Below are 11,633 nucleotides of genomic sequence, written 5' to 3'. Positions count from 1 at the left end.
TACTCCTGTCTCAATCTACTTCAAGGACACCTCCACATTCTCACCAGCTGCCTTCTATCCATCTCTAGCCACTCCCTCTTACTTGCTTCTCTTTATGTATTGTCTTATTCCATTATAAAATAAACTTAAGGATGGAGATTGTTATATTTGTTTGTATTTCTATCCCTAATATTTTGCATAATTTCTGGCACAAAGTAAACACTTAATAACTGCTTCTTGACTGATTACTTTTATGTAGAAATCATTCTCTGAAATGACCAACAGGATGATTTCAAAAAGGCCTGGAGAGACTTTACATGAACTGATGCTGAGTGAAATGAGCAGGACCAGGAGATCATTATATACTTCAAAAACAATACTATATGATGATCAATTCTGATGGACTTGGCCCTCTTCAACAATGAAATGAACCAAATCAGTTCCAATAGAGCAGTAATGAATTAAACCAGCTACACCCAGCGAAAGAACTCTGGGATATGAGTATGAATCACTACATAGAATTCCCAATCCCTATATTTTTGTCCGTCTTCATTTTTGATTTCCTTCACAGGCCAATTGTACACTATTTCAAAGTTCAATTCTTTTTGTACAGCAAAATAACTGTATGGACATGTATACATATATTGTATTTAAGATATACTTTAACATATTTAACATGTATTGGAGGGGGTGGGGGAAGGAAGGAAAAAATTGGAACAAAAGGTTTTGTAATTGTCAATGCTAAAAAATTACCCATGCATATATCATGTAAATAAAAACCTATAATAATAATAATAATAATAATAATAATAAAATAAATCATTCTCTGAGTACTATCTGCATTTGCAATAGTCTTTTTAAAATCTCTCCCCAAGTCTCCATCTCATTTGCTTCTCATATGAATTTTTTCTCTAAATGACTTTAAAATATCATTCTTCAGATCTCCCATTCCTTCTTGTACTGTTATCTCCTTTGGAATTCTACTGTAAGAGGTCCTGCCTATTTTTTGTCTAAAACCTTTGAAATCTCTTCTCCCTATAGATCATGTCTTTCTATCAAAAATTATAAGACAAACTGATAACTTATGTTCCTACATATAACTGGGGAAAAAAATTTTCAAGTAAGTAAATAAATAGCAGATCTTTGCAATCTGTGATGGATGTCTGAGTCATGGGTTGTTCCACATCACTAATCACTAGGCTCTCCCAAATGTATTTTATATGACCAAATCTGATGCCTTTATCTTTACATAAACATGACTTTGTTTAGATGGAGAAGGAGGGGATTTTTTCCTCTTTTTTTCAAGGAGTGGTCTAGTCCTCCCATAACCTTGAATAGAAAAGGGTGTTTCCTATCAAGACAGAAATTCTGTGGCTCAGAAGGCAAGCCCTGGAATACCCAGAGCATACCCAGAGTACCTTCAAAATCATGTTTTAAAGAATCATTCACTGATTGTGAGGCTTGCATCTTCTTTGGAAGCCCTAACTTTAACTCTGAACGGGAATATTTTATATTCCTTTATGCTCTGTTTAATCTCTGGTAGCTAACCCACACTTAATCAGAATCTGCTCTTATGAACCTTTTGTTCACCACATGAAGAGGAGAGGGGTTCACAATCCAAATAGAAGCTTATATATTTATGAAATTGCAAAAAAAAAAAAAAGGGAAGAGGAAGAATAACAATCTCTTCCTAAGGGGAGGGGTATGGCAGGTGAAAGAGAGCAGGAACTGCCTCTTTCGGAGGGGCAGAGAAATCATGCTGTGCTAGGGTAGCAAAAGCTACATTTTTTTCCCTTGGGTAGTGCTAGAGTAGAATTATAGGAGGGTCTGTTCATCTATTAGGGTCCCACCTGCATAAGCAGTTTCTTGGTCTGGTGCAAACCAACAGACTCCTGTATTTACTCCCAAGAACATACATAGAGTCCAGCTTGAAATGCAAGTAACAAATAATGTCAATAAGGGTTGGCATGGTTTCTCCTTGACACATACAGAATGTGTACGTTAAAAATAGCTTCTACATTCTCCAGTTCCAGGATTTCTGGAAAATATGGCAACTGAAGAAGACAGGTTCAAGAGACCCCTTAACATTTCCTAACTAGATACTTTTGAGGTACCTCAGAGTCCAGGAGTCTCCCCTGTTTCAATTCCAAATTTTACATGTCTGCATGTAAGAGGTTGATTCAACCAGAAAAATGAAGGTTTGGAAACCTTTAATTATGAATAAATCCCAATACTGAATTCTCTTTTTGTGTATTCTAAATAGGTACCCTACTGATTCATACTGAGATTTCCATTCCACTAATTCTCCTGTTCCCCCATTCATTGTCATAAATGTTGTTCATTCTTTGTTTGACTTTGAAATTCCTTCAAAATAGAATGACGGGGAAAGATAATGCGGAATGTTGAAGGGGATGTGGGAAAACAGGGACACATACATTGTTGGTGGAATTGTGAATACATTCAACCATTCTGGAGAGCAATTTGAAACTATGTTCAAAAAGTTATCAAACTGTGCATACCCCTTGATCCAGCAGTGTTACGACTGGGCTTATATCCCAAAGAGATCATAAAGAAGGGAAAGGGACCCACATGTGCACAAATGTTTGTGGCAGCCCTCTTTGTAGTGGCCAGAAACTGGAAACTGAGTGGATGCCCATCAGTGGGAGAATGGCTGAATAAATCGTGGTATATGAATATTGTGGAATATTATTGTTCGGTAAGAAATGACCAGCAGGATGATTTCAGAAAGGTCTGGAGAGACTTACATGAACTGATGCTGAGTGAAATGAGCAGGATCAGGAGATCACTATATACTTCAACAACAATACTATATGATGACCAATTCTGATGGATCTGGCCATCCTCAGCAATGAGATGAACCAAATCAGTTCCTTTGGAGCAGTAATGAACTGAACCAGCTATGCCCAGCGAAAGAACTCTGGGAGATGACTAAAAACCATTACATTGAATTCCCAATCCCTATATTTTTGCCCACCTGCATTTCTGATTTTCTTCACAGGCTAATTGTACAGTATTTCAGAGTCCAATTCTTTTGCTATTTTGCCAAATTCTTCTTTTCTTTTTAATCTTACATTTTGCTCGCTCCCAATGGTTGCAATGATGTTATATAGCTTTAGGGGAGACAGCAATGATTTTGAGGTCCCCTGATCTGGGAAGAGGGGTCTTCTTTTCTAATAGTAAATCAGTAATCCTAAATCTTCTGGCTTTGGAGTCTGCCTCAGGGACTTCCCACATTCCCAATCTAATTAAAAACAATCTGTCTGATTCTGAATAGACCACTCCTCAATTCACTGCTGAGTGATAATCTGGTCAGTAAGAACCAAATTCTGAATCCACTCCTCAATTCATTGCTGACTGATATTCTGGTCAGTGAGAATCAAATCAGAGACTACTCCCTGTTAGAATCCTTACAAAGTGTTAAGTCACTAGAATTGGTAGAAACAATGCTTATGTTTACACCTTTGAGAGTTCAGACATGAGCTCATACATTAGTTCACAAGTTTGGGAGATGTCAGGATTCAGTATGAGAGTTTACACTTCCCACAATCCCACTCTCTCAGAGGAGGAGTCAACCTTTGGGTTCACACCTTTAAGAGATCATATATAAGGAGCTCCTGCAGTCAGAAGTAAGTGAGTTGAAGAGATTGAAAACCAGAAGTCAGTCAATTGAGGGGACTGAGAAGCCAGGAGTTGGAGTTGAGCTAGAGGCAGAAGCTGGCAGAGGCAAAAGACTAGCAACTAGAGCTCTAGGAACCAAAGAAAGCTAACTGGGCTATTTTGGAAGAGACAATAAGAACTACTTTAACAGCGAGCTGCATTTGAAGTGGTTATTACTTTGAACTGAAACTAAGGCTGCCTCCAGAAAACTTCCCCAAGAAACCTGTTCCCAGAGAACAATCATATTATACAAAAGAAGAGAACACCACAACTCCCTGACCCTATATGGGCCATAGAATTAGCATGTCAATGATAGAAAGCTGGATAAATGTGTCTCCTTGCTCCTGTTTCTTTGCTAATTTCTTTTGTAAATCAGCCTACTCCAATTGGCATTATAATTATAATAAAACTTTGCCCCTTGACCAGGAAATGGGTTCAAGCTTCCAAATTCTTTTGAGACACATCATATGACCAATCTGTGAACCCAAACTTTTGAGGTCCCCTTCCCAACTTCAACATTTGGTGACCCATACAGGGAGAGTCTGGCCTTCCTTGGCTTGATTTCTTCCTTGTCAAGGTAAGACCTCCATTTTTTCTCCCAGAATCCTATAGAGAGATACCCCAAGTCACTGGAAGAAGGCTGGTCTGGGTTGTCATGAGCTCCATGCTCAGAAAGTTTTCCTTGACTGGGGCCACCCAGACTAGGAAATTCTTGCAATTTTAGGCAAGGTTCCTAGGGAATCTTTGCCACCCTTTCACCTTCTCTGGGATGCCAGAAAAGATGGAAGGACTATAGGATATCTTTTGGCAAAATTTTATGGCTATTGGCAAAGATGGATCAGTTCTCTTGCATGTCCTTTTGTCTGTGCCTGCATCTCTGTACAGAATGTCTGTGTCATGTTTGTTCTGTGAGCTAGATTTTGTTACCTGGAAAGATTTAAAACACAACCAGAAAAAATATATTAACATTAAACACCAGCTAAGCAGGGTGCCTGGAGATAAAGATAGACAATGATCCCTGCCCATATATTATAAGACTCAATATACACACAGTGATACACCTTCAATTAGCTCAACCTTCCACTTCCTCAGGCTACTCAATTCTTGTGATCTGTAACACTCCATTCAGTGTCTGGAATAGTATAGGTATTTCATAAATGCTTGTTAACTTGTCTTGAACTCAACTACATCCAGAGATAGTCCTAACCTGGACGTTGACATTGCCTATAAATGTTCCAATTCCATGTTCATAAATCTGATATTTCTTTCTCTGATCACAACCTTCTATCTTGCCTTTCTCTGTGTTTACTAGTTTTACTGGCCCTGAGCCTGTTCTTCCAGATATGAAGATTAATATAAGGAGTTTTCTCTCTTCATACATCTCCAGCAACCTATGTGTCTCATCTGGAAAATGCCTTGATGTTGGACAATCAGACAGTTTCCTTGTTCCTTTATTTAAACTCATATAGTAGAAAAATTTCAGACACTAAATGGAGTAGGTCACTTCATTTTCACTCTTCCCTATATCAGATGACTTAATAAACCTTTTTCTAAGATGTTTTTCCCAGTTCTGGATTTGTTCTCTGTGTGCTCTCTCTCTTTCCCTCTCTCTGTAAGTCCATTATGCAGATATAGATGTGTGTGTGTGTGTATCTATATCTATATCTATAAGTATATATACACACATTCATAATATATATAACATAAGGACACATGCATGTATACATATGCATGTGTATTTGTTCAATGTTGATAGCTTTTATGTTACATAAAAATGTATATACAATTTTGTACATATATGTGTATATGTGTATATATCATGCATGTAAATATATGACTTTTACCATAAATTCAGGTTGTATATGTATAAAATGTTCCTACATATGTATTATGTACAAACAAGACATGTAGAAGATAAATGTCCACACAGAAAGACACGGATGCATCTAAACAACTTGATTTTCTTTACATGTCATTACTCTTCCAACATTAGAATGAGAGCATCTTACAGACAAGGATGACTTGTCTCTTTAGGTCTCTCCAACACGTAACAGTAGCAGACACATAGGAGAAACTAAATAAATGTTTGCTGATTGCTTGGCTACCCTGAAAGAATTTATATTCTAGGAAAAGGGACCCACATGTGCAGAAACCTTTGTGCTAGCCCTCTTTGTAGTGGCAAGAAATTGAAAACTGAATGGATGCCCATCAGTTGGAGAAAGATTGAATAAGTTGTGGTATATGAATGTTATGGGATATTATTGTTCTATAAGAAACAACCAACAAGAGGATTTCAGAGAGGCCTGGAGAGACTTACATGAATTGATGCTGAGTGAAATGAGCAGAACCAGGAGATCACTATACATAGCAACAACAAGACTATACAAAGATTGATTCTGGTGGACATAGCTCTCTTCAACAATGAGTTGATTCAAACCAGTTCCAATTGTTTAGTGATTAAAAGAGTCATCTACATCCAGAGAGACGGCTGTGGGAACTGAGTGTGGACCACAACATAGTATTTTCACTCTTTTTGTTGTCTGCTTGCATTTTGTTTTCTTTCTTAGGTTTTTTTTTTCCTTTTTGATTCAATTTTTCTTGTGCAGCAGGATAACTGTATAAATAGTATGCATATATTGGATTTAACACATATTTTAATATATTTAACATCTAGGGGAGGGGATGGGAGAAAGAGAGGAAATTTTGGAACAGAAGGTTTGGCAAGAGTCAGTGTTGAAAAATTACCCACGCATATGTTTTGTAAATAAAAAGCTTTAATTAAAAAAAGAATTTATATTCTAACTGGGAAAAACATGTGCATGTTTAGGTATATACAAATAAATAATGGAATAAGAAAGGAACTCAACACCAGGAAGAATGAGAAGTACTTCAATAGAAGGTAGTTGCTGAGCTAAGTCTTAAACGAAAGAAGAGATTCTATGAAGTGATGAGGGAATATATTCCATATATAAAGAATAAATAATCAGTAATGGGAAATAGAATGTAAAGTTTGAACTTTACAAACATTATCTCATTTGATCTTCACTACAACTATGGGAGGCATGTATTCTATACCAGAAAATACTGAGGCAGAAATATCTAAGGCCACATTTGAATTCAGCTCGTTCTGACTTCAGGTCTAGTACTCTGTCCACTCTATCACCTAGCTGCTTATATGACAAATAAGACAAAAAAAGAATGTCATTACCTAATTTTAAGAAAAATGAAATTAGGTGATGGGAAACACATAGAAAACTGCTCAAAGTTTATTGATATAAGTAGTCTGTTGATGGACAAAAAATGAGAAACAGATAAAAGTCTGTTTTTAAAAGTCAGGAAGCATGGAAGTTTAAGCAATGAAAAGCAACCATCAATAAAAGTAGGACAAAAGAGCTCAGCAACAAAATCTCACCTCACAGATTCTTGATTTACTTGCTAAAGGATTAGCAATGGCCCATCAATGCTAACTCTGGTTTAAAGAAATGCATTAGAAAATTTATATAACATTTTATATGGATGGATTATAAGCAGTATTACTGTCTAAAACACTGACAAGTACTGGAAGGGAAAATAATTTTATTCATGCAAGATTCCATTAATTCAGGCCATGTCAAGAGCATTTAGGAATGAAACTTATAAAAGAAATTTAAATGGAAAAAAAGGAAAAAAGTCTGCCAAGATTTTTGCCAGAAACTATTTTCTTTTTCACTGATAATGGAGCTTGTGTTATCACTGTTCTCATTTGAGACACAAAGAAAGGGAATTACTAAAAATTAAAAATGAAGAGAGTAACTGGAGCAGACCAAAAATGAACTAAAGTCTCCATTTAAGGTAACATGATTTCTAGAACTTTTAAGGATCAAGGCTTTAAGACTTCTTAAAGAAAGAAAGATTACGAAGAATAAGAAAAAAATCACAGACAGTCTTGCTACTGAAAAACATGAGGTGGCATCTCTAAGCAGTGACACAAATGCTTTGTTTTACCATTCCATTAAATCTTTATGATAATGACTTACTTCTCTCTTGAAGTCATTGTTGATGAATGTACCAGCACTGAATAGGTTTTCTCAAATGTTATCACATCTTACCGTCACACAGTTGACTGAAGATACCAAAAAAAAAAGCTCTTGTTCTTGTTATTCCTTATATTTGACTCTAAAAAACCTTTGAGTCATTCAATATGCATATGTCAAAATCATGCAAGATTCCTTGAAGGACACAATGAAAGAACGTAAGCATTGGGAAGAAAGCATGTTTCCCATAAATCTGGGGCACCTTATTCACATGAATATATCTAGCATTGGTGGCAAAAGTGCACTCACATGAGAAATGTGCATGGAAGGGTGCGGGTGCAAGCAACATATACACACATGAACACACATGTGCACATACACTCATGCACATTAATAGACACAATATTTGTGATTCAAGGATCATGTAGAAGCATTTCTGTGAGGCAAGTCAGTAGCTGGGAAACACCTATGGAAGGGCATTCACAGGAGACACAGAAGTGGCCAGAGTACATACATAAAGCAGTAGCTCATACTTCCAATGATACAGGAACACTGACCTGTTCTTGATGCTACTTATCTCTCTACTTCTCCCCACTGTTCCAATCATTGTCTCTGCTGGATTTTGTTCAGCTAAGTGCATTGATTCAGCTAGAAGAATCACATCTCCCAGAAGTCACTCTCTTGCATCCTCTGTTACCTCCAGTTTCTGACTCAGGTGCAAAGTTATGTCTTGCTCAGAGGCTTTCTCCAGCTCTTTTAGAAAAGGCAACAACCTCAGCTAGGACCAGCAGAAAAGATCCCCGTCGATTGGACTGTTACTCTTCCCCACTATTTCTCATCTCCTCAACAGAAAATTCTCAGTCCTGCTGCACATACTCACTCCACCAATAAGTCATCAGTGCTGACCTCATGCCTGAGAATGGAAGTGGGAGCAGGGAAAGACAGACCCACTGTTTCACCCAGGCAAACAGTAGTCACTTTAGCAAGAGGTCCTCAGCATGGAGACCTGCCCAAGCTCACCTAGAGACCTCCTAATCTTCCTTCTGCATTCAGGAAAGAAGTGAGTCAGAATTAGAAACAAAACACAGACCCCAAACTCTGATGTTCTTTCTCCTTTAACCGCACCCCAAGTCTCTAGGCTCAGAGCTCTCTCTCTAGTAATCTAGTAACTTCAGAAATCTAGTCTTCCAGAAGGGACACAGAGCAGATGCTGCTATTGAGGTCACAATATTAAATAGATAAAAGGGGGAATTTCACAACACATGATTCTTCTTCCCCAACTTATCCAAGTTTGGCACCTGCAGGCCCTAGGCTGAGACCTGTGAGCCAGGACTTCTTTTGCATAGAAAGACCCAGGGGACCTTTCACAGCTACTGCTCCAGATATAAATATCTTTGTGTCTCCATCTGTCTCAGTCTGAGCTGAGAGGTCTCTGCCTTCAGGTGGTCAGCTGACAGAATGATGTCTCTGCCCTTTCTCTGGCTGCTGGTACTCTGGGCTCAGGGTAAGATTGACTAAAAGATGGGAATGGTTTCCAGGAGAGGCAGTGTTAAGGGTTAAAGTTCTTGTGACCCTTCCTCTAGAAGAGCTAGGAATCAGACCCAGCACTGGCTGATAGGGGCTTACAGGCAGAGGTGGGGCCTCTTTTACAGAGACTATAATGTCTCTCTGAAACAGGCACAGTATTGTCTCTCTTTTATAGCCAATTAGGTAGATTTAAGGCTTTGTGGGCTTAAATACATCTATAATTACATAATATTTAACTAGGGAGGCCATTTATTTTTTATTTTCCTCTACTTTTTCTTTGCAGCTTCCTATGGTGATATTGTGCTGACACAATCTCCACCCTCCTTGTCTGCATCTCCAAGAGACAGAGTCACCATGAACTGCAAGGCCAGTGAGAGTATTACAGATAGTGATGGTTATGACCTCTTAAACTGGTACCAAAAGAAGCCTGGTCAGCCCCCTAGACTCCTCATCTACTATGCTAACAACCTGGCATCGGGGGTCCCTGCCCGCTTCAGTGGCAGTAGGTCTGGGACAGATTTCACTCTCACCATCAGTCGTATGGAGGCTGAGGACTCTGCAGTCTATTACTGTGGGCAAGATTTTAAAATACCTCACACAGTGATACATTCTCGAACAAAAACCTCCCAAGACTCAGGCAGGGGATCAGTGAAGCTTCAATACCCCAGCTACTTCCCCTGCCTCAGAACCCACCTTCTGTGGGGTACACATGTGGTCTCTCTGCCTCTATAAGCATTCACTGAGTGCTTCTGGGCTGTCCAGTGTTCCGTGCTAAGAGGCAGACCAGAGGTAAAGGCTGGAACCATTCTGGCCTCAGCAATTTGACTATTCTCCCCATGAAAACAATCCTAGTCCAGTTCTCTTGGCTGGAGAGTCCTGGGATCAGAGACCTGGAGCTGGAAAGTCCTTGGATGTCCCTGGGTCGAACTCTTCCCCTTTCCTGGGCCAAAGACTCTCTCTTACCACACATGGACCGAATGACCTGGGCCCAGAGCAGGAAAAATAGCCACTAGGAAGTTGGTTCAGGAGCTCAGATACATCCAGGAAGGGTCCAGAAAGGGGGAAGGTGGTATTTTTTCTTAAGGAATTGTCCTCACTGCATTTCCTCAGAGTCTAAGGTTGCTCAAACCTTGAACAGTCAGGTGTCGTGGTAAAGACCTTATTCCTCCCTAGAGACTAAGAACTAATGCCACAGGGCCCAGAAGTCTAAGCTGGGGAGGGAGAGAAAGAGAGAAAGTGCTAGGGGGAGGAATAAGCATTTAGATAGCACCCACTCTGTTCTAAGCACCGTGCTAAACACTTTTACAAATGTTGGTGCTATTATTATCCTCATTTACAGATGAGAAAACTGAGGCAGGTAGTTAAGGGACTTGGTCAGGGTCATGCAGCTAGTAAGTGTGTAGGGAAGATCAACTCTGAGGCTCTCTTCAATAATGAGTCAAACCAATTCCAATTGTTCAGTGATGAAGAGAGACATCTATACCCAGAGAGAGGACTGTGGCAACTGAATGTAGTTCACAGTAACAATTTCACTCTTTTTCTTGTTGCTTGCTTGCATTTTATTCTGCTTCTTATATTTTTTACTATAATTTACTTATAATTTTTAACTATTTTTTACTTACACAAGATTCTTCTTGTGCAGTACTATAATTGTATAATTGTGTATGCATATATTGGATTTAACATATATTTCTATCATGTTTAACATATGTTGGACTACTTGCCATCTAGGAGAGGGTATGGGGAAAGGGAGGGAAAATTGGAACACAAGGTTTTGCAAGGGCTACTGTTAAAGAATTGTCCATGCATGTGTTTTATAAAATAAAAAGCTTAAATAAAAAAAAAAACAATCAGTTTTCCTTGATAATTTCTTGAAAGATGATGTCCAGTCTCTTTTTCTTTTTATCATGACTTTCAGTAGAACAATAATTTTTAAATAATCTCTCTTATATCTGTTTTCCAGGTCAGTTATTTTTCCAATGAAATAGTTCACCTTTTACCTATTTTTTCATTTGTTTGGTTTTGTTTTATTGTATCTTGATTTCTCATAAAGTCACTAGCTTCCATTTGTTCAGTTCTATTTTTTAAGGAATTCTTTTCCTCAGTGAGCTTGTTTTTTCCCAACTGGCCAATTTTAGGTTTTGTTTTGGTTTTTTTTGCATTCTTCTCATTGGCTTTTTTCATTTCCTTTTGCACCACTCTCAATTCTTTTTCTAATTTTTCCTCTCTCTCTTACTTGATGATCAAAGTTCCTTTTAAGCTCCTCCATGGCTTGGGTCCAGTTCATATTTTCTTGGAGGTTTTGGATGAAGGAGCTTTGACTTAATTACCATTATCTAAGTGTGTGTTTTGATCTTCCTGTTAACCATAAGTTTCAATGACCAGAAACATTTTTTTGTTTTCTACTCATTTTCCTAGCCTATTACTCTGCTTTTA

The sequence above is a fragment of the Sarcophilus harrisii genome, chromosome 2 (genome assembly GCF_902635505.1).
Source record: "Sarcophilus harrisii chromosome 2, mSarHar1.11, whole genome shotgun sequence".
Classification (NCBI taxonomy): Eukaryota; Metazoa; Chordata; class Mammalia; order Dasyuromorphia; family Dasyuridae; genus Sarcophilus; species Sarcophilus harrisii.
The sequence above is the reverse complement of the archived record's forward strand: the minus strand, read 5'-3'. Positions refer to the sequence as shown.